The following is a 25,105-nucleotide window of genomic DNA, read 5'->3' on the forward strand; positions in this document are numbered from 1 at the left end:
CTAGTGCACTGGGACGACCCAGAGGGATGGTGTGGGGAGGGAGGAGGGAGGAGGGTTCAGGGTGGGGCACACATGTATACCTATGGCGGATTCATTTTTATATTTGGCAAAACTAATACAATTATGTAAAGTTTAAAAATAAAATAAAATTTAAAAAAAACCAAAAAACTAAGATCATGGCATCTGGTCCCATCACTTCATGGCAAATAGATGGGGAAACAATGGAGACAGTGACGAACTTTATTTTTTGGACTCCAAAATCACTGCAGATGGTGATTGCAGCCATGAAATTAAAAGATGCTTGTTCCTTGGAAGGAAAGTTATAAGGAACCAGAGACATTACTTTGCCAACAAGAATCCATCTTGTCAAAGCTATTGTTTTTCCAGTAGTCATGTACGGATGTGAGAGTTGGACAATAGAGAAAGCTGAGTGTTGAAGAACTGATGCTTTTGAACTATGGTGTGAAGACTCTTGAGAGTCCAGTGGACTGCAAGGAGATCCAATCAGTTCATCCTAAAGGAAATCAGTCCTGAATATTCATTGGAAGGACTGATGCTGAAGCTGAAATTCCAATCCTTTGGCCACCTGATATGGAGAACTAATTGGAAAAGACCCTGATGCTGGGAAAGATTGAAGGTGGGAGAAGGGGACGACAAAGGATGAGATGGTTGGATGGCATCACCAACTCTATGGACGTGAGTTTGAGTAAGCTCCCCGGGAGTTGGTGATGGACAGGGAAGCCTGGCGTGCTGCAGTCCGTGGGGTCACAAAGAGTCAGATATGACTGAGCAACTGAACTGAATTGAAGAATAAATTAACATTAAAAAGCATGATCTCTTCCCACCTGTGAAACCTGTCTTACCTTTAAAACTAAAAAGATGGTAAATAATGATCTTTACTGTGTCTGAACTTGAATAAGAAAGGAACAAAAGAGGAGAAAGAAGAAAATAGACATGCTTACAGAGGATGTTTCAGGCTACTAAAAAATGTGAAAGCAATTTATTAAGAGATTCAGATCCTTGTAATTATTTCATCTGCATCCCAGCAGGTATAAGGTTTCTAAATTAATTATAAAAAGTCCAAATGCATTATTCTATTGTCTACACTCTTCATTATCTAATTAAATTAAAGGAAATTATATCAAATACTTTATTCACAATGTCTCCCCTTGCACAGCCAACACAATTTTCCATGCCAAAATGCACACTGGGGAATGAAAAAGTCATCTGACATGAGATTTTCATTTTTCTCTACTCATTCATAACTATCATCTAAATTCTTGCTATTCTCCAAATATGCTATATTTTTAGCCCCTGCCTACTTTGGACACATGGTGTTTCATCTGTCTGGCCAGTCCCAGTCTGCTCAATCCTAGCTCTACCTTCTAGCCTTCACTGGCCCTTCCTCTGGAACACCATCCTGATAGTTCTTCTTCTTTTGTGCTATCATAACAGCTTGTGGAAACTTTCCCCAGTAAATAATCAGGTTTGGTTAGTTCCCATGTCCATCTCTTCTAGTAAACTCTAAAGATCAAAGACTATGTTCCTTTCCCATTTGTATTTCCAGAACTTTGTGGGGTCCTGCAACTGAATTAAACATTTAGTAAGCTGACAAGAGAAATAAAAGTGGAGGTGGAAACCTTAGCTCTTGAGCAATGTTTTTACTTTGTAAGCTTGTCCATCTAACTTGTTGATCACAAACACTTTCTGTAAAAATAACCTCTCTCTGGATGTTTTTCAACACAAAAGGGAAAGATTACATATCCATTCAATGCACAGACTAGATGGGAAAACATAATATTGGGTTGGTCAAGAAGTTCATTTGGGTTTTTCCATATGATGTAATAGAAAACACCAAACAGACTTTTTGGCCAAACCAATAGTATCAAAATAATGCCAACCTACACTTTTTTTTTGAGGTAGATATTATCTCATGTAAGCACAGATCCATTAATCCTCAGATTTTAAAGACTGAATTATTTTTATCCCTTCAAAAAACAATTAGGAAAGTACTTTTTAGAACATCAAATGCCTTTAAAAATTTTTTATTGATACGAAGAAAAATATCCAAAAAATAGATCGACATAAATTATACCTATAAACATATCAGAAAGTAAAATTAAGTGGTGCCATGACATGAAGTAAGATATAAAATCAGTATTTTCAGTTTCAATAATATAATAATTCATAATGGCCAGGAAATTTTTTAATATACATTTTGTTATCTGTGTTTGTACTGTTTTATAAAATATCAGGGGGAAAGGTCATATTAGCATATCCCTGTATCTTTTTTCTAATCACATTCTCAAAAACCACTTTACTCATAGAAAGCCATTCTAGAGGCGAATTACATGCAAATGTGGGAACTCTGAAGCTCCACATCTCATATTTATGCACGAGCCTCACAAATCTCTATGCTTTAGGGCAGGGGAGCACCACATAGCGTCATCCTCTTACAGCACATGCATATGGCTGGCATCTGATGTGTCATCGTTAGTCTCTTGCACCTGCTGCGATTCAATATCGATCAGTCTGTTGAAAACAACAGCTATATTACCTCTTTGACAGTTAACAACACTCCCACTCTGTCTTCCCCACACCAGTTCACCCCATGTCACCACCATCTTGTGCAGGAACTTATACAAGAGCTGACTTCCCAGGCTCCTCATTTTCCTCAATCTATTTCTCTCCTCTGCAGCAAGAGTGATCACTTAAAATACAAATCTGACCATGTCTTTGCTTAAAATCTTTTTAATGACTGATGTAGGATGTTTAGCTACAAACCAGAGCCAGCGACAATCTTGTAAGCCTGCTTATGCCTGTGCCCTGCCCACCTCCACGCCACAGCCCGCTCCAGGCCCTCCTCATTCCCCATGCTCCGGCCACTTAGGTGCCTTCAGCTCCCCGGGGTGCCACAGACCCTCCAGCCATGGAGTCTGTGCTGCCTCCACTGCCTGGGACTCTCATCCACTCCCATACACAGACTAACTGTTCTGCCTGCCTCGGGCCTCAGCTTGAACTTCAGGCCTTAATCCTGCCAGGTGATGACAGGTCTCTCCGATACTCACTCCATTCCCCCCAGGCTCTCCACTTTGCCTTTACAGCATTATCACACTTTGTAATTCTATACTGATCTGTGCATTTACACCCTGTCTTTCCACGTGAGCCAGGGATCGTGGCTGTTTTCAATCCCCAATTTTATCATCAATATCCAGTTTAGTTCAGTCACTCAGTCGTTTCCAACTCTTTGTGACCCCATGGACTAGAGCACACCATACCTCCCTATCCATCACCAACTCCCAGAGTGTACCCAAACTCATGTCCATTGAGTCGATGATACCATCCAACCATCTCATCCTCTGTCGTTCCCTTCTCCTTCTGCCCCTAATCCCTCCCAGCATCAGGGTCTTTTCATGTGAGTCAGCTCTTTGCATCAGGTGGCCAAAGTATTGGAGTTTCAGCTTCAACATCAGTCTTTCGAATGAACACTCAGGACTGATCTCCTTTAGGATAGACTGGCTGGATCTCCTTGCTGTCCAATGGACTCGCAAGAGTCTTTTCCAGCACCACAGTTCAAAAGCATCAATTATTTGGTGTTCATCTTTCTTTATAGTCCAACTCTCACATCCATACATGACCACTAGAAAAACCATAGCCTTGACTAGACAGACCCTTGTTGGCAAAGTAATGTCTCAGCTTTTTAATATGCTGTCTAGGTTGGTCATAACTTTCCTTCCAAGGAGTAAATGTCTTTTAATTTCATGGCTGCAGTCACCATCTGCAGTGATTTTGGAGCCCAAAAAAACAAAGTCTGACACTGTTTCCACTGTTTCCCTATCTATTTGCCATGAAGTGATGTGACCAGTTGCCATGATCTTCGTTTTCTGAATGTTGAGCTTTAAGCCAACTTTTTCACTCTCCTCTTTCACTTTCATCAAGAGGCTCTTTAGGTCTTCTTCACTTTCTGCCATAAGGGTGGTATCATCTGCATTATATGAGGTTATTGATATTTCTCCCGGCAAGTCTTGAGTCCAGCTTGTGCTTCATCCAGCCCAGCATTTCTTATGATGTACTCCGCATACAAGTTAAATAAGCAGGGTGACAATATATAGCCTTGACGTACTCCTTTTCCTATTTGGAACCAGTCTGTTGTTCCATGTCCAGTTCTAACTGTTGCTTCCTGACCTGCATATAGGTTTCTCAAGAGGCAGGTCAGGGAGTCTGGTATTCCCCATCTCTTTCAGAATTTTCCACAGTTTATTGTGATTCACACAGTCAAAGGCTTTGGCATAGTCAATAAGCAGAAATATATGTTTTTCTGGAACTCTCTTGCTTTTTCAATGATCCATGAGATGTTGGCAATTTGATTTCTGGTTCCTCTGCCTTTTCTAAAATCATCTTGAACATCTGGAAGTTCACAGTTCACAAATTGCTAAAGTCTGACTTGGAGAATTTTGAGCATTATTTTGCTGGCATGTGAGATGCGTGCAATTGTGCAGTAGTCTGAGCATTCTTTGGCATTGTCTTTCTTTGGGATTGGAATTAAAACTGTCCACAGGGCCTGGCATATAGGAAGCCCCTAGTAAAATTGTGTTGAGTGAAAACAGGACTTACCTAAGTACATGAATGAAATCCGGTAGGCAAAGGACATGGCATACCTAAAGAAATATATCATTTGAGACCAGATGCAGTTGATTCTTGTTATTTGTATTAGTTTTGATCTATAAAGTTGACGTAAACACAGCATTCATGATGCTAAAGCACTATTCCTAAAGCAGATACATTTAGGTTCCTAGGAGCCTCTAGTCACACATTTTCATCAACCAATCAACACAAAACCTTGTTTTAAGTGTGTTTAAGGCATCTCATTTAATATCTATTATTGATTCATTAATGTTGACCTCACAACACTATAACTCATGTCTGAAGCCGCTTATTGATCACACACCCTTTTCTCCATAAGGCACATCCCAGCTTTCACAGACTTAGGACACTTAGACAGCTCTTCAGTACTACATCCAGGGGCCTTGTAAACACTGAAATCACCAATAAAAATTATATAAGTGCAAAAACAGGACACAGGTTAGACTGTGAAAAGGACATGTGTCCACAGTGAGCAGAAACAATGTCATTGTGCTTGGCCTTAGCTGGGAACATGCTCCCCCAACAACTCAAAGTTTACACTGCTCTGTTCATGTCCAGAGATGACTACAAAATACTGCAAATATTGATTTGGGGGTTACAAATCAATCTTAGTGAGTAGGGGAATTCACAAATACAGGGTCCACAAATGATGAGACTCAACTATATTTGTTAAAAGGCTTATTGCCTCTGTGAAGCATGTATGTATGGGTGCCTATGCATGCATACTCACTAAGTCGCTTCAGTTGTGTCTAACTCTTTGCAACCCTGTGGACTGTAGCCCACCAGAATCCTCTGTCCATGGGATTCTCCAGGCAAGAATACTGGAGTGGGTTGCCATGCCCTCCTCCAAGGGATCTTCCCGAAACAGGGATTGAACCAGCATTGGCAGGTGGGTTCTTTACCACTAGAACTACCTGGAAAGCCCAAGGGTGTGTATATATGTACAGATTTACTGAACATGGAGAACAGACCCTGCCAGTTTATCCTATGTAGTTCACAACCCTCTATAGGTGTGTAACAAATGTTCAATTACCATATCCAATGGTAATGGAGAGGATTAAGCTTCTAAGATTCTCTTATTCAATTGACTTAACCACTTAAGATCCTAGCACATCCAGTTAGAGAAAAACACTGTACTATTTGATTCTCACAAAGAATATGCAAGATGTGAAAGCATGCCAAGAGATCATTAATTATATACATCTTCTTTGTAAGAATCTCAATGCTTTCTGATCATAAACCGTCTTAGAAATAAATAAATGTGTGATTCTTAGAGATTTCCAAAATAACAAAACCAACTCTGAATTTATTTGCTAAGTAAATAACCATGCCAGTGAATCATATGTATATAAATCTTAAGCCCAAAGGACATTTTAATACCCTGGTTACTCTTTAAGTATATCCACGTGAGAATTTTAGTACCTAAAGTGAAAATGGCGAGTTCTGGGCTTCTCGCCAATTTCATTTTGGGTGTGAAATTTCTGACTCGCAAGCTGAAATTCTTGGAATCTTATAAGCATTTTTTTTTTTTTTTGCAATTGAGAGTGGTTTTTCCACTCACAAAATTACCTACTTCCCTTTACTTAACAGTTATGGAGAAGCATAATTTACAGGCATGAGGAAGACTTTCTGAGAGTGAGCATCTCGGCCCATCTCCAGCCCCACACCTGTCTCCTCATTGTTGGATGCCACTTTGGGACATGAGCATCCCACATCTTAAGGGACATCACAGCACATAGTAGGGCAGGAAGCCAGAAGCACTGAATCCCCACCCCAAGTTATGTGAGGCAAAGGAATCAATGAGTAATGGGAGGAAGTGACAGCACCCACTTCCTGCTCCCTCCTCCAGCTTCTCCAAGGCTCCTTCCTGTGGGGGTCATCATAGCCACCCTTCCTCCAGAAGCTCCCTGACCTCCCTCAAATTTGCTGCCTAAGTAACCGCCTCCTATCACCTTTATTTCTCACTTAGGATATTTTTACCCATGTATGTGAGGAACAGAGAAGTATGCTGGAAGAAGGGTGATTTCTCATCATTCTTTTACCAAAGCCTCATTCTCCTCCTCAATGCAGGAAGAGGAAGAGTATTTCTCAGGGGCACACAGCTCTTTCTCATCCTGGAGCACTTGGCTTGTCTCCCCTGAAACTTCACAGTGCAGGAACCCGCTACCTGTTCTCACTGGAGGAAGCTGAAGACAACTATAGGTGTGGTCTGATTCCTGCACAGGAAATCCAGTAAGGGTTTGGGGAGCGGGGCAACACACCACCCTGCCACTGGGTACCATGGCCACATTTCTACGCCAGGTCAGACGTGGGCCTTGAAGGACACAGGGTGTTGGTGTGAGTACCTGGGTCCTGTCCCAACTGACAGAGTTACCAGGAGGTGCAAGGAGCCGCCTGCAGAAAGAGGTTGTTGGGAGATGGGGTAGGGATCCTAACGATGCCTCGAGCTGAGAAAGGAACCACAGGTGACCACCAAAAATAGAGACTCATGCTTTCTTACGATGATTTCAGGTGAGAGGGCCCACATCAGAACCTACAGAGTGTATGGCCCTAAACAGGACAAAAGACAGCTATTAATATCTGCAAGGCCCAGAGTGTAAAGCCATTGGCCCATGTATGTGTCAGGAAAAGCCTGATGCTTTCTTTGATGTTAAACCAAGGGAGACTTCTTGAGTAATACCTTTGACTGGACATTAAGTGTTTGAAATTGAGATTATGCCTGCAACCCCAAATCACCATAAGAATGTGCTTTTTCCAAAAATAAACAGAATGCTTTATTATCTCAGATACTGGGATGATGCTTTAAAATCCCAGATGCTGGAATCTGCCAGCATCTCCATCCAGCATCTGAAGAAGGAAACCTCCATTGAAAAAGCTTAAAGGAGGAGTGAGAGGCAAAGTTGTGATTGTCCTAAATGCAATTCTTGTTTGTTACATTTACTCACAGTTAGAAACAACAGGAAGGATAAAATGAAGTAGGAAACTAGCTCATGGATTACCGGTCAGAGGTTTAGGAAGCAAACATTTAGAAGAACATGTTCAGAATCTCTCAAATCCGTCTCCAGTTGGATTTCTCTGACCTAAAACCTTGTATCTTTCATGCAAAATGCTCCATAGGCATCCCTGCAGGAACAGGTTCAAAGAGAGACCCTCCCCTACTTCAAGTCACTCCCCTTCCAAGGATCCATATTCAGGTTCTTACAGCAGCTTTTTTGTTCATACTTTCAATAACAAATAAATGGGGAAATGCATAAACAGCGGTTAGTAGTTTGCTGGGGACAAAACATAGTTCTCATTATTACAAGCTGCAGTCCATGGGGTTGCTAAGAGTCGAGCACGACTGAGCGACTTCCCTTTCACTTTTCACTTTCATGCATTGGAGAAGGAAATGGCAACCCACTCCAGTGTTCTTGCCTGGAGAATCCCAGGGACAGAGGAGCCTAGTGGGCTGCCGTCTCTGGGGTCGCACAGAATCGGACATGACTGAAGCGACGCAGCAGCAGCAGCAGTAGCAGCAAGGGAAGGAAGGAAGGAAATAAGGGGAAAAAGGGAAGGCAGGACGGAAGGAAGACAGAAAGAGAGAAAGGACGAGAGGAAGGGAGAGAAGAGAGAGGGGGGAAGGACTGAGGAGGAGGCAAGGTGCCCACTCCATGACACGCACACACAGGTGTGTTCCAGCCCACGCCTCCGCTGGAGGACAGAGATCCTCAGGCTGACACACACAAGGACATGCAGTTTAATCACAGCATCTCACTCTAAGAACAGGCATTTCAACACTGCAGGGGGAATCTGGTCTTCTATTTAGGAAGTAGATACCTGTGACAAGGAGGCGGTGGGGTATGTGATGGAGGAAAGAGTGTTGGCAGGACATGACATCAGAAGACCCGTTTAATACTTAGATGCACCATTTGCAACTTTGAGAATTTGAGTAAGCTATTTAATCTCTTTAAATCTCAGTGTTCTTACCTGTAAAATGGGAATAACGATTTTAACTCTGGTTACCTCCCTGGAAGGTATAGAAATAGACGTAATGGGTATCCAGATGTCCAGCAGATCAAATCACTGATTACCCCAGCTCTCAGGACTTCCTTGGTGGCTCAGATGGTAAAGTGTCTGCCTATAGTGCAGGAGACCCAGGTTCAATCCCTGGGTTGGGAAGATCTCCTGGAGAAGAAAATGGCAACCCACTCCAGTATTCTTACCTGGAAAAATCCCATGGATGGAGGAACCTGGTAGGGTATAGTCCATGGGGTTGCAAAGAGTCAGACATGACTGAGTGACTTCACTTTCACTTTTGAGAGTTGACTGTTAACATCCCTCTCTGAGACTTACCCTCAACTTTTCCCAAAGTCTGTCCCCGGTGCCTGCCTACTCCAATAACTCCTTGATCCAAATTAAAAATATCTTCAGAATCCAACTCCATCTCTATACCTCCTCTGCTTCCACCATGAGCCATGCCTCCCTTATCTCTCATTTAGCTTCTTGCAATAATTTTGTAATTGTTCTCCCTCATTCTGTGCTTGACTTGCTACAGCCTGAATGATTCCTTTAAAACATGACTTAAGTCATGTCCTCCATCACCTCTCACCTCCTTACATAAAAGCCAAAGTCCTTGCGGATGGTTACCAAGCCCTACACAATGTCCCACCATGGCTCACTCATCCTGGGGAAATCCTCTGATCTCGCCTTGAGGTTTACTGCTCTCCCTCTCTTGTATCCTGTCACCCGAGCTATACTGGTCTCCTTGCTCTTGTTCAGATATGTCAGGAGTGATCCAGGCTCAGTCCAGACCTTGGAACTTGCACCTCCGTTTGTCTGGAACACTATTCCTCTACATGAATTGTTCCTTCACTTCCCTCAAATCTTTGTACAAATGACTCCTAACTAGTGATGTCTCTCGCCACCTTAATTAAAATTGCAATACCCCACCCCTTCTTTCTGCTTTATTTTCCTACTTAATACTTATTATTTATCAACACACTATGTATTTTACTTACATGTTTGCTTATATTCCTCTCCTTGCACTAGAATATAACCTCTGTGATTACAGGAATTTTTACTTAATTTTGTTCACTGCTGTATCCTCACCACCTAATATAGAGCTGAACACATACTAAATGACCAATAAATATTTACTGATATAGTTTAATAAATTAATAAAAGGTGAGGAATTTCCATAACAAATGGTAATCAACAATTTTTTCCTGTAAGGATCCAACAAAATTCAGATATGCCTAATCTAAATGTATGCAGATACGTATCCACACATAAAACATTCTGAACACAGTGACATTATACATCAAAAGATACACAAAAAATCTGTAGAGCTGGTTAGGCAGTGACAGGGATATGTTCTGAGAACTGACATTATCAACATCTAACTCCTACTCCATCTCATTTCACAGAATGACACATTTTCATTATCATGACATCCTTTCTTTGTCAAAGAAACTGGTGAGAAAAGTCTGTGAATTCAAAGGGCAGATGCTAGCATACGGTCTACGTGTTTTTCTTCCCTTACCATTTCTCAAAGCACTTGGGCTGTAAGCATCCAATCACATCACTGTTTTCCATAATGAGTACTAAGCCTGGGAGTCCTTTCCAAATAACAAACAGCTCCTAATGGTGGAAAAATACCCTCTGTCTTCTGCAATTTGCCTGCGCTCTCTGTCCCTGCTACAGGTCCAGCTTCTCAGATTTAGATTAGATTTCTCACCGAGTTGACAAAAGGCTTTGCTGGATCCATTAATAGAGTCATCTCCAGTTTTTGCTATTAGCCAACAATTTGTTGTTCTGTGCTTGCCAACAAATTTCTTTGCTCTACCAAATTGCTGGAGTCCACATAGTTGGCAGTGGTTCCAAGGGACTGGGTCTCCCAGCAACACCTAACAGGAAAACAAATTTGAACCAGAAACTCTTTGATTTTGGTGGCACTCAGCCTCTCGGGCTTTGCCAAATCTCTGATTGCTAGCCAGGCACTCTTTGGAAAGGGAGAGAGACCATGGACCACAGAAAGAGTCACACTCACCACCTTTGAGGCATCCTGAGAAATGTGATTGGTGCATCACAAGCCCTATTGAAGCTTTTGCATAAATTCCTAGGATCAATCTCCCTCCTGGCTCTGATCCAGAGGCTATGAATAGAAGACACCCACTGACTATCCTCATAGACCCCCTCTCAGACCCCATGAGAAAAGGAACTCAATACTTAGAATAATGAGAAACTTCAAGCCTGAACATTTCATGGTGAAGGGTGGTAAAAAAGCAAAAATTTTCTAATGCTAGTAGGGAAGAAGACAAGCAATGGAAAATCCTATTCGGTTGCCCGACAGCAAGTACAGTACCTCAGCGCAGTACCTTTGTGGTCATGGGAAGCCCTGTAGAGATTTCTTAACTAGAGTAGTAAAGGGTGTATATAAAAGACTGAGAGCAGAAGCAGAAGTTTTAGTGTTGGGGTCCGTCTCTGCAGTTTCAGAGAGCTCAGTAAGAATTTGGCCACTCTAAACTTGGCAGATGTTCAATGGGAAAGCAGCCTCTGGCCTCCAGACATGCAGGTTACTTGGGTGCTATTTATGTTTTGATGGATAAGTGTACACTGTCTAGATAAGTAGCAAAGTTCTCTTGCAGTGATGCTTCAAAGGAGCAGGTGTCTGGGAAGATGAATCAATGCCAGGACAGTTCAAGAGCCAAACCAAACACCAGTAACCATGGTAAACACTAACAGATGAGGCAACCACTTGAAAGAGGCAACTTACTCTGAATCCACAGAACACTCAAGATAATATGATACATATTTCTTTTTCTTTATTTTTCATTAAGAGGTAACCCAACAAAGAATTATCATCTTTAAAGAATTATCTTGGTTTCTATGAATTGTGACTGTCATATTGCTTTCAAAATAAGGAAGAGGAAAAAAAAAAGAAGACAAACAATAAGGAAGAAGAGTACTTCATTTCCCATTCTCTTACATTCTTTACCGTAGCATTCAATGCCCCTAATGGTTCTGTGTTGTATGCTTTCGCATTCCATCTAATGCCACCCCCCATCATCCATACATTCGATTTAGTAAAAGCTGAGGGCCCATCATTCATTCCTTAAACTTTGGGAAACTTTGCTTATTCTCTTTCTTCTGTCTGGAATTGCTTCCCCACAATCCCATTGGATCAAACACTAATCACTGTCCAAAGCCCTACCCAACTGACATCTTCTTTGGGGAAACCCTCCCAAATGTCTTCCTAATTTAATTTATTCTGGAAAATGTGATCCTCTAGTATAGTAATGACCCTACTACAGCATTTGTCACACAATGTGTGTGTCCATTGTTCATAGGTCTCTCTCTTCTGCTCTACAATGAAGTTTATTGGTGGATTGGTCTGTATCTTACTGATATACCTCATGCTCCTTCATTAAATATTTTATGAATGAATGTACAAAAGAAAAAGTCAGAATCTTTTTGCTCTCTTACTTTTCACCCTTTTGTTTTACTGAAGAAAAAAACTACAATAGTCCAGAGAGATTCAGAGTCTTGCTCTAGATAATAGTATCAAAGCTGAAAACACAGAATTAAATCTTTATAGAGATCCTTCTTGGATCCAAGAATATAGTTAATATTAGGGCAACCATAGTGTATTTTTCCCAACAACCAGAAGCAGGTATAGAACAGGGAAAGATCACAGGTGATAAAAAGAAAGCATCAGTTCAGTTCAGTCACTCAGTCGTGTCCGACTCTTTGCGACCCCATGAACTGCAGCATGCCAGGCCTCCCTGTCCATCACCAATGCCTGGAGTTTACTCAAACTCATGTCCATTGAGTCGGTGATGCCATCCAGCCATCTCATCCTCTGTTGTCCCCTTCTCCTCCTGCCCCCAATCTCTCTCAGCATCAGAGTCTTTTCCAATGAGTCAACTCTTCGCATGAGGTGGCCAAAGTACTGGAGTTTCAGCTTTAGCATCAGACCTTCCAATGAAAATCCAGGACTGATCTCCTTTAGGATGGACTGGTTGGATCTCCTTGCAGTCCAAGGGACTCTCAAGAGTCTTCTCCAACACCACAGTTCAAAAGCATCAGTTCTTCAGCGCTCAGCTTTCTTCACAGTCCACCTCTCACATCCATACATGACCACTGGAAAAACCATAGCCTTGACTAGATGGACCTTTGTTGGCAAAGTAATGTCTCTGCTTTTGAATATGGTATCTAGGTTGGTCATAACTTTCCTTCCAAGGAGTAAGCGTCTTTTAATTTCATGGCTACAATCACCATCTGCAGTGATTTTGGAGCCCCCCAAAATAAAATCTGACGTTGTTTCCACTGTTTCCCCATCTATTTGCCATGAAGTGATGGGACCAGATGCCATGATCTTAGTTTTCTGAATGCTGAGCTTTAAGCCAACTTTTTCACTCTCCTCTTTCACTTTCATCAAAAGGCTTTTTAGTTCCTCTTCACTTTCTGCCATAAGGGTGGTGTCATCTGCATATCTGAGGTTATTGATATTTCTCCTGGCAATCTTGATTCCAGCTTGTGCTTCTTCCAGCCCAGCGTTTCTCATGATGTACTCTGCATATGAGTTAAATAAGCAGCGTTCTTAATAAAATTCTGAAACTTTAGATTAAAACTCCAGTGACAGCACCTGCATGGTTTGCAATAGGTGTCAGTCTCTAGTAAAAAGGAGTGCTTCTTCTGGATCTGACCTCCTCTTTCCTCAAACTCCCAACACGTATTTCAACACATAGATACTACCCAACTCAAAGGTTGATGACCATCCTTGAGTGGTACTGCTGTCATCAGAGAGAAGTCAAGGAGTCAGTTTTTAGGAACTGGGAGCATCATCTCAATGGTAGTTCCTTGGACTGGGAGATATAGGCAAGAGTTTTGATTCTACTTTCTTTTATTCCCCCATTACAACCTTTTAAGTTCATGTGAATGATCAACACATGCAATCTTTAGCAAGTGGGAACTTTCATCTGAGAGAAAAGGAATTTTCTAATGTCAATAATGTCTGTAAATTCACTAAGTGTAAAGATCTTGGAGGGGTCTAGTAATACTATTCTGGAAAATTTTCATTCCAATCCCAAAGAAAGACAATGACAAAGAATGTTCAAACTATAGCACAATTGTACTCATTTCACACACTAGCAAAGTAATGCTCAAAATTCTCCAAGATGGCTTCAACAGTACGTGAACTGAGAACTTCCATATGTTCAAGCTGGATTTAGAAAGGCAGAGGAACCAGAGATCAAACTGCCAACAGTTTGATTTTTTCATTGGATCATAGAAAAAGCAAGAGAGTTTCAGAAAAACATCTACTTCTGCTTCATTGACTATGTTAAAGCCTTTGACTGTTTGGATCACAACAAAATGTGAAAAATTCTTAAAGAGACGGGAATACCAGTCCACCTGACCTGCCTCCTGAGAAACCTGCATTCAGGCCAAGAAGCAACAGTTAGCACCATGGAAAAATGGACTAGTGCCAAACTGGGAAAGGAGTATGTCAAGGCTGTATATTGTCACCCTGCTTATTTAACTTTGTGCAGAGTACATCATGCTAAATGATGAGCTGGATGAAGAAAAACCTGGAATCAAGATTGCCAGGAGAAATATCAATAACCTCAGGTATGCAGATGACACCACCCTTATGCCAGAAAGGGAAGAAGAAATAGAGAGTCTCTTGATAAAGGTGAAAGGGGAGAGTGAAAAAGTTAGCTTAAAATTCAACATTCCAAAAACTAAGATCATGGCATCTGGTCCCATCACTTCATGGCAAATACATGGGGAAAGAGTTTTATTTTCTTGGGCTCCAAAATCATTGCAGATGATGATAGCAGCCATGAAATTAAAAGACACTTGCTCCTTGGAAGAAAAGCTATGACCAAGCTAAACAGCATATTAAAAAGCAGAGACATTACTTTACCAACAAAGGTCTGTCTAGTCAAAGCTACAGTTTTTCCAGTGGTCATGTATGGATGTGAGAGTTGGACCATGAAGGAAGCTGAGCGCCAAAGAATTGATGCTTTTGAACTGTGGTGTTGGAAAGGACTCTTGAGAGTCCTTTGGACAGCAAGGAGATCAAATCAGTCAATCCTAAAGGAAATCAGTCCTGAATATTCATTGGAAGAACTGATGCTGAAGCTGATGCTCCAATACTTTGGTCTCCTGATGGGAAGAGTCGACTCATTAGAAAAGACCCTGATGCTGGGAAAGATTGTGGGCAGGAAGAGAAGGACAACAGACGATGAGATGGTTGGATGGCATCACTGACTGTAGACATGAATTTGAGCAAAGAGATGGTGAAGGAAAGGGAAGCCTGGAGTGCTACAGTCCATGGGGTCACAGAGAGTTGGACATTACTGAGCAAATGAACAGCAAAAGATCTTGGAGGGTTTTAGTAATACTATTCTTATGTCTCTTGTTGAATAAGCAGAAACAAAAACCAAGACAAAGGTATTGAACCCATTTCTTGGCCCAGATCTCAGGGGCCCAAACATTGCAGGGACTTGGCAGGGAGCTTTACCTTAGGATGGGAAGCATCCCCATATGAGTGGCTTTCTGGAAGCTACTGAAAGGGAGAGAATGGTAATTTCATCATTATCACATCGCTTGCCCATTGATGTGTTTATAATGTACAAGAGCATTCCTAAAGCATTTGGCCAAAATTGCTGGGTCAATTCACAGGGCAGTCAAGATTCTCCTCAAGTGCTATGGAATAGGATGCTAATGGCACGCAGCAGTGACAGAATGTCAAAGTGATGATAGTCTAAGATGCATGAGATATCAGTAAGGGTGACAGCAAAAGGAGATGCAGAACCTTATCTCTGTAGGAAGAGAGAAAGGCTTAGTTTAGCTAAAATGGCATGTTATTCCATAATCATCATTATCATCATTCTATCACTAAGTAATCATTATCAATCACTGGGTCAGAGGAAATTCACACACACACACACACACACACACACACAAATGAATTTGATCTCAGACTCTGCTCTGATCAGCTCCCACTTGATTTTCAGTAGCTGAATTTAGAAGTAACTGTAAATATACATATTTAGACTTGGCCATGGAATTAGGGATTGCAGTAAGAGTGACAAGGGTACACAAAGGTAAAATGATTTGTGTATACCAAAGTTAAGAGAATCTCTGAAGAGTAAGTGTTCTTCACCAAATATAAAGTCTTAGGACCATCAGCTCACTTTCACCTGAGTTTTATATATCCTGGCTTCCACTGTCTTTTCATTCTATATGCTTTACCTGAGTCTCTTAGCCATTTTTATGACTTCTATATATTGATGATATCCTAATATCTAAGGTCTAGACTCATAATTCTAACTGCCTATTGGTACTGAATATTGGTATCTAGATACCTCAAATTCAATACATCAAAAAGAAGATGGCTCCAGTGGGTCAAAGATGGGTAGCTTTGATTTGTAACAGGTGGCTTTTATGACCGTGTTCAATGACAAAAAAAAAAAAAAAGAAAAATTAGGGCAGTGTTTCTCAATCCTATAGTATCCATTGTCTAACTACTTTATTGGTAATACAAACCACAAATCACAAGGAATGCTAAAGCTCTCAGTGGCTGAACTTAGAATTCAAATTCTTCATATGTCCCCTAGAATTCTCAAAAACATATTTCAAAGTGCACATGGATCATCACCCAGGAGGTGATTCCTGATTTTCTTCAAAGAAAAGATGTTGCAAGTTGAGGTGTCTTTTATCAGTCTCCAAGGGGAAGGACCTTTGTACATAAAGACTGAGGGCAAAGTTACAAAAGAGGCTTAATTCAGAGGTTGAGCACTGGAGTACTGAGGGCTTGGTGTAAGTACAATGAATTTCACCTCCTTCAAACCCTTCTTCCGCTGTGTCCAGTTGTGGAAGCTCAGACAACACAATTAACTTTCTAAATTTCAGGGGTTTTCATTTGTCAAAAAGGACAAAAATGCTTGCTTTGAGAGGCTTCTGTGGAAATGAAATGAGACAATTCATAAGAAATACTTAGTCTGGTATGATGTGGTACAGAGTAAGCAATGAATGACTATTAGTCTTATTATTTATATTGTTATTATTACCAAAATCAGGGTTATTATTCTCATTCTATTATCTCAGACACCTAAAATTAACTTCCATATTAAATCAGCAACATTATTTGATATCATTTAGGAAAGACGCATCCCTTTACTTATTCTACAGCTTTTTTGTACTCATCTGTTAGCCCACTGTAAATTTGTTTTGTCCCTCTTATTACAATTTCCATTGGATCAGAAGTTTTTTTGAATGAATCACAGTAACAAGAGCAATGATAATTAATAGATAGCAAGTGTTTACAGTGAGCCATACATGCAGCGAGGGGCTCACATGCATTATCTCACAGCCACCTGATGACAGTGGTGCGTCTGTGATCCTTTCATGATAAATTTACCAAAAGAATATATGCTATTTCCTCCTTCTGTGGTCCAGACCAAGATTCACTGTTTGGCTTTAAGGAAAACAAAATCCCTTTTATACCGCTCTGCTGGTGAGGTGCACAAGGTACACAGAGGACATGAGGGGAAGGGTGCCCAGCAACCATTCTACGAGGCCACCGAAGGCATCAGCGTAGATAAGTATGAACCCTGTCTTAAATGACGATACAGATTCACCACACAGAGCAAATTCAGGAAAGGCCAAAGCACAAAGGCTCTCTGGAGACTGGAAATACTACAGGGGCTGAAACAAGGAGTGACGCAGGGCAGAATCGCAGGGCCAAACTGTGGAAGACCAATGCACCTAATTACAGTGTCTGCACTTGATGTTGTAGGGATTGTGGCAACGGGGAGCACTGAAGGGATTCAAGCTGGAGTTTTACATGATCCTTTCCCATATATTTTCTCTTACAAAGACCTCTCACTGGCAGCGTGGAGGTTTGTAATTCTAGACAAGAATTATTGAATACAGGACATATGAAAATGGTAAGGACCTGCAGGAAGTCTTTGTTAGCAGAGCTAGGAAAGAGGGACAAATTCCAAAGACAGAAGATGGAATGGGCAAAGCCTGGTGGTGATGGGATGTGCCTGGTGAACAGGAGGAGAGAGGCCAACAAGATTCCTAGTCTCGACGACTGAATGGATGGTGGTAACAATAAACAAGAAAAAGATTTTTTTCCTTTTTGGTTAATGGGGAAAATAATGATTTCAGGATTGGGCATGTTGGAGAAGAGTAATAAGGATTTGCAAAATTTCTAAGTACCAGGTTGGCAAATACTTAAAGATTAAAAAAAAAAAGATTGCGGAGGGGCTTCCAGTGGATTACAGGAGAGTCTTCTGGCGGCTGGAACCTTGCCCTGGGTCACCTGGCCTTTGGTTGGAGTCCTGCTGCTGCCACCTACAAGGCACAGAGGGCTGTGTAGAACTGTAGTGCCTGTGTGTATGTGTGCTAAGTTGCTTCAGTCATGTCTGACTCTTTTTGAACCTATGGACCAGAGCCCACCAGACTCCTTTGTCCATGATATTCTCCAAGCAAGAATACTGGAGTGGATTGCCATTTCCTAATGAAGGGGATCTTCCATACCCAGGGATCAAACCTAGGTCTCCTGTATTGCAGGCAGATTCTTCACTACTGAGCTACCTAGGAAGCCCGTAGAATTGTGGGGCTTGCACAAAATGCCTACACATTTTGACTATATAATCCTACTTCTGCTGCTGCTGCTGCTAAGTCGCATCAGTCGTGTCTGACTCTGTGTGACCCCATAGATGGCAGCCCACCAGGTTCCCCTGTCCCTGGGATTCTCCAGGCAAGACCACTGGAGTGGGTTGCCATTTCCTTCTCCAATGCATGAAAGTGAAAAGTGAAAGTGAAGTCGCTCAGTCGTGTCCGACTCTTAGCGACCCCATGGACTACAGCCCACAGGCTCCTCTGTCCATGGGATTTTCCAGGCAAGAGTACTGGAGTGGGGTGCCATTGCCTTCTCCATCCTACTTCTGGGAATTGATCAAAAGGAAATAATCAGGAGGGCTCTGTATGTGTGACCAAGGCAGCTCCCTAAAGCACTGTTTATAGCAGTAGGTACTGGAATGAAGGGAAGAAAGTCATGGCACAACTATAAAGTAGAATCCAGTGCAGCCAGTGAGATGATGCACAATCACGTTTCTTACATGAGAGATGTCCACCACTCTGAGAAAGTCAGAGCACACGTCACAGACTCAACTCATCTCATCCATCCCCCGCTCCATCACTCTCTCCAACAGCTGCCTCCTTAACAATACTTCTCTGACCCTACCTCCCAAGTCACTATCATTTCTCCCAGTTTATATTCTTATCTTTGATCAAGCTTCTTAATCATCATGAATGTGTTTCTATATCAAACGGAAATTTTGTGAAAACTATGGTGAGATTTAAATAAGTTATGGGTTTCCTAGGCAATGCATTGGTAAAGCATTTGCCTGTCAATGCAGGAGATGCAGGAGACACAGTTTCGATCCCTAGGTTGGGAAGATCCGCTGAAGGAGGAAATGGCTACACACTCCAGTATTCTTGCCTGGAAAGTCTCATGGACAGAGGAGCCTGGTGGGTACAGTCCATGGGATCACAAAAAGACACGACTAAGCGACTGAGCAAACACTTACACATAATTTGTGTCAAATGAGATGGTAGGTAAATATATAAATATGCCTGGTACAAAATAAATGCTGAATACTTTCCAACTTTAATTATTTATTATTCTTTTTCCTTAATAACTCTCTGCTAAGTATTTGTTGTTATCTTCCTAACATCACTTTGAGATCTCTCAAAAGTCCCTTGTAAAACCAATAGGTGAATATGTGGGATTGAAAATGATGAAATGCACACCAGTATTTAGGGAACACCAGATTATTTCTTCATGTAACAAGAAAAAGAGCTATTAAATCTCTTTCTCTGTGAAGATATTATTTATCATATATACATACATAATAAATACATTAGTACTTTATTAAAAATGTGAAGTTGCTCAGTTTTGTCTAACTCTTTGTGACCCCCATGGACTGTAGCCCACCAGGCTCCTCCATCCATGGAATTTTCTAGGCAAGAATACTGGAGTGAGTTGCCATTTGCTTCTCCAGGGGATCTTCCCAACCTAGGGATCAACCCCGGTCTCCCGCATTGCGGGCAGACGCTTTACTGTCTGAGCCACCAGGTCTCCAAATTATTTTATTAAAAATAAGATGAGTGATAGAGTTTTTTCCCTATTTAAATATTTATGAGTTTGCAAATCCTTAAGGGAGGATTTGAATAACACTATCTTGTGCTTTAAAATTAATCTTTAAAATACTGATCTAGTATTTGGCTGATCTAGCTAGTGGAATCACTTCTGAGATTATATCCAAAAAATACGGAAACACAAGTTCGAGAAGACAATGTGCACCACATGTTCACTGCAGTATTATTTACCACAGCCAAGATATGAAAACAACATATCCATCAAAGGATGAATGGATAAAGAAAAGGTAGTGTGATAGCTAAAGTTTTATCCACAACATTAAAGATTTTTAAAAACTCAAAAAAAAGAAATAAAAGGTAGTGTGTATGTATATATATAATATACACACGTACACACAATGGGATATACTACTTAGCCTCATAAACATGAAATCTTGCCATTACATACTAAGAGAAATGTCAGATGGAGAAAGACAAAGATCATATGATTTCACTCATGTATGGACTCTAAAAAGAAAACAAATGAACAAACAAAACAAACTCATAGACAAAGAGAACAGCTTGGTGGTTACCAGAGGGGAAAGGGGTTGGAAAGAGGGAAAAGTGAGTGAAAGGGGTGATAATAGATGGTGACTGGACCTTAGGTTGGTGATCACTTTGTAATCAAATTATAATGTTGTACACCTGAGTCTTGGGTAATGTTATGTACTAATTTTACCTCAATTAATAACATACTGTTACTGCTGCTAAGTCGCTTCAGTCGTGTCCGACTCTGTGCGACCCCATAGACGGCAGCTCACCAGGCTCTCCCGTCCCTGGGATTCTCCAGGCAAGAACACTGGAGTGGGTTGCCATGTTAATAAAGAAACAAACTCAAACACTCTGGAAAGTTTGAAAGACATATGCCCATCCTCAAACTTGATACATTCTTATGAGTCCCTGAGTACCTTAGTCAATATACACGGTTTCTGAAGCACACCCACAGGAACACACAGCCCATAATCTGCTATTTAATGAGAGTTTAAATATATTACAGATTCCAAGAAAAGTAAACAGGATACATATACATATGCTCTTCCACACACACACATAAACCATGTGCCATAGAAATCAGACCAAATGTACAGGGTCCATCCCCTACTTTAACATATAGTGATGTAGCTCAAGAGTTATGAGTTAGCTCAGCATGTTGCAGCAGCTAGCTACTGAAAGGGCAAGATAGCAAAATGGTATTTGAAAGCAACACTTGGGAATCTGCATTTTTTAAATTAACTACTAAAAATAGAATCTTTTCCTACATTCCTCCCTTCTCCTTACCTCACAATAGCCTTTAAGCCAGTTATCTTCAGCTTCCATTTGAAATATTGCAGTTGTTATAAAACAATGAGGGTCAGAGCTGTGCAGGAATAGATGAACCAATTACAGGACTGGGGTGGGGAGGGGCAATGTGGAGTTCATTTATTAGCAGGAACAAAATTGCATCATTATAATTTTAATAAAAACATCTCTCTTTCTCTTATCCTTTGAAAACAATTAGCTTTTTGATCCTAACTGTGCTTTATTTACATGCCCTCAAATTGCTTATTTAACAGTATTTTTGAAAACATGCAATTTAAAATTTTTTCATCATTTATTTTTACACAGAAAAGGTCTTGTCATTTTCAATATTAAGGTAAAATTTTGTAGGTTTCAGAATGATGCGGATCCAGAAAAGAAAAAGTGCTAGGAAATGAAATAGTGAGAAGTAAAAAACCATAAAGCAGTATCAACTGATGTCAAGGAAAAAAAATGTATACACTGATGTTAATAAAGTGACAAATGCTGCTACCTGATATTTCTACTGCTCCACTCCAAAAAAGAGGATTTGCCCTTTGATACTTATCATTCCTTTGTGTACATTTCTTTCACAGATTCATTTTGCATTGTCTTCTCCTTTTTTGAACTGTTAGTTATGTAAAGACCAATATCATTTGAATGAGGAGATTTTGAATAACACAGACACATTCTTTTTCCTTTATTTTCCTCTCTCATCTCCTTTGTGACTCTCATTTTTTTTATTTTTATGTATCTCATCTATTGTAAGATGAATGCCTAATTGTTCTCTCATAAAAGAAATGACTTGTTAATGAGAATATGCTTACTACTGAAGCATATGCATGAAAAAAAATAGTGTTTCTATGGAATCTGTGGAATCAGGAGGGCAGTCCCTGTTAGGTACTGGGGAGAAATGTTGGTTCTGGTTTCAGAAGAGAGAAGCTTGCAATTTCAATTCCTTGGAATCTATCAGAAGCCATTTTCCATGGCCATAGGAAGGCTGCCTGATAAGGCTGCAGTTGAAAATGTACTCCTTGGGCAGAATTTCTGATACACTATGACAATGGAAGAGTCTGCACACTTAATAGCATGAAATTTGGGTAAGAATTGACAGCCAAGTGTGTATCTAAGAAAGCCCATCCTAATTTGAGGACAAGTTTTGTTAATAAACCAGGATATAAAGGTTTATTGTCCCCTTCCAAAAAAAAAAAACCAACTGCAATGGCAATAAAACGCCTTAGGTTAAGTTCTGCTTGCATTAAAGTATTGCCCACAGCACTGTATCTTTTATGCTGGTGGGCAGCTCTGCTTCAGCTCAAAATCTTAAGCAACATACATTTAACAGCGTGACACGTTAAAGGGAGAGCAAATTTCTTTTCTTCACACCAGATGGGAATAAGAAACGTGAGTGTTGTGCACAATGAAACAATATCTATAAATCTACCATTTTATCATCCCATTTCAGACTATAAAATTAGAAGATTCATCAGTTACACCTCTACTCATGAAATATACCTGCTGAGGTATGAGGTCCCTGTGGGAAGACTGATACAGATAACACATTCAGAGGGTGAAGTCATACATCAGTGAGCATCACGCGATTAGCAAGAGCTGTGACCCTCACACCCAGCTGCATTTGCTTTATGCTGGGGGATGTCAGGAGTGTGTCAGCAAACAAAGAATTGTTAGGAATCTGCTTGTTACCAACTCTGCAACCGGAGAGATCTGACACAAAGATTTCGACATACAAAGATATTCCCAAATCATAATAAGGTAATATTCAAAGTTGCCTAAAAATGTTTTCCTATTATCAGGAGGCTATCTTCTTAGGTGGAAAAATAAGCAGCTTTTCACGTATTTCTTCTGTTTTCTCTCTTCCCCAGTTTCTAATTCTAACCCAAATCCACACTTTGTCCCCACAATTGTGACAATGACATGTGATAATCTGCAAGGTGCAGAAAATATTTAGAGCTCTTCCACCTTTGTTATCTCATGTGATCCTCCAGCCACCCAGGGAGGTTGGAGCAGAAATGGCTTAATGACTTGACAAAGAATGGGGATGAAAACACAGAGATTCTAAATACTTTTCCAGTGTTTCTTATTTTCTTCCTCCCTCTCTCAATATACCATGCTAATACTTCCTCTCCCAGTGTTCCAGCGGTATTAGCAAACCAGGAAAAATACATGTCAGAGATTCTTTGTTTTCTGTATTCTTTTTTTTTTTCTTTGATAGACTAGCTGTAGAATCTAAGGAAAATAACTAGGTTTCTGTGGCCATTTCCTCTCTATTTGAGTCATGTTAGATAGGCATCATGCCTACTTCAGGCCTAATTTGCCTGGTTTGGGAACATGACACTAATTAATCATATATAATAAACTACTCCAAAACCTAGTACCTTAAAAAAGAACAGTAAGTACTTATTATCTTTGCCATTTTTTCATGGCCAAGAATTTGGGAGCAACTTAGATGGGCAGTTTGACTTGTAAGAGTCCTTCATGAAACGGTAGTCAGAAGGGCAATTATCTGAAGACAAAAGGATCAGCTAGCAAGATGACCACTCACATGACTGACACGTTGGTGCTGCTGAGTGGTAGGAGGTCTTGGCTCCTCTCCATGTAATCCTCTCCCGGGGCTTGTTCACTGTCCTGACAACCAGACCAAGCAACCCGTAAGAGCAAGTGGAAGCCACAGTGCCATTTATGACCCAGCCTGCAAAGCCATAATTCCATCCGCCTCACTGTTCTTTTTATCACACAGGCCAGTCTGGATTCAACATGGGGTAAAACCACGTGTGTGGTATCACTGGGTCCATTTTGGAGGCCAGTATGATTACTCTGGACTTTCCTGAGGGAGTCTGCAAATATACCATTTCTCCCCCAAGAAACAAGAATGTCCTGGGGAGTGTATACATGGTGGCAGAGGGGTGATGTCGTGTTGGTGGATATCTGGCACTTTCTTTCACCATCACCCTCACTCTTACCTCTTCTGGGAACTGTCCCTCCAATACACGGCCACCATGGGAACCACTCTGGACTTATGCGATCCTGACTGCTTAACCATAGTTTGCTGGTTCAGTATCAGGCAACTGACCCAAGAGCGGGGAGGAACATTAAAAATAACACTGCCTGCCAGGGACTTCCCTATTGGTTCAGTGGTTAAGAATCCACCTTGCAATGCCGGGGACATGACTTTGATCCCTGGTCAGGGAACTAAGATCTCACCTGTCGAGGAGCAACTAAGCCCATGCCATAACTTGAAAGTCCATGACCCACAAGAAAGATCCCCCATGACAACAAAGACCCGACACAACCAAATAAATAATAAAGATAAAACATTTTAAAATGTTTAAAGTAAAGGAAATAACATTCTTCAGACTATACAGATATTTGTTCCACATGGGACACCCGACTCGTAGACTAATACAATCATTCCCTGGGATTTAGAACTTGAGAGGAAAACAACCTTGAGGGAGACCTCCCTTCCTCTAATGGTTAAACTATAGAATATAAAGCTTCCCCATGTGGAAGATCTGATTCATAGTGAGAAAGCAGGTCGGTAGTGGACAAAGCAGAGATTAGAAGAGAACAAAGCTGAGCTCCTGCCTCCGGGTTAGACTGTACGCTTTTCACAGCTTAGTGTGTCCTTTATAACCCTTTGGAATCTGTGAACCAATAAATTCCCACTCACAGATGAACTAATCTAAAAAGTGGCAAAATCGTTCACAGTTCAACTCATATGCAGAGAAAATAGAAATTTTGTCTGGCCTTCAAGGAGAGAAAATGTACTTGACTTTCTCTAATCTGGGATAACTGCTCACTCCTATGTCTGCAAGCTCCCTCCTAATGGCATTGGGTATTAAGGGAACAGAGCTCACGTGGCCTTGGGCTCTGGAGCACAGAAGTTCTTAGTGCTCTATGGCGCCTCTGGCCTCTGGTTAGGAGTCTTTTGTCCATCTGACCACTGCTCACACCCTGACAACATGCA

General features: G+C 41.0%; 1 long non-coding RNA gene and 1 other non-coding gene across 8 annotated transcripts in view; one reads left to right on the plus strand and one right to left on the minus strand.

Annotated features, from left to right (window-relative positions):
• Positions 1 to 25,105, minus strand: part of LOC102414025 — a 622,950-nt gene that overhangs the window by 305,553 nt on the left and 292,292 nt on the right. The gene's annotated exons all lie outside the window — the stretch shown is intronic.
• Positions 8,731 to 8,802, plus strand: TRNAY-AUA. Its single transcript has one exon. It is a non-coding gene; the product is annotated as a tRNA-Tyr (tRNA).

Source organism: Bubalus bubalis, chromosome 13 (assembly GCF_019923935.1).
Source record: "Bubalus bubalis isolate 160015118507 breed Murrah chromosome 13, NDDB_SH_1, whole genome shotgun sequence".
Classification (NCBI taxonomy): domain Eukaryota; kingdom Metazoa; phylum Chordata; class Mammalia; order Artiodactyla; family Bovidae; genus Bubalus; species Bubalus bubalis.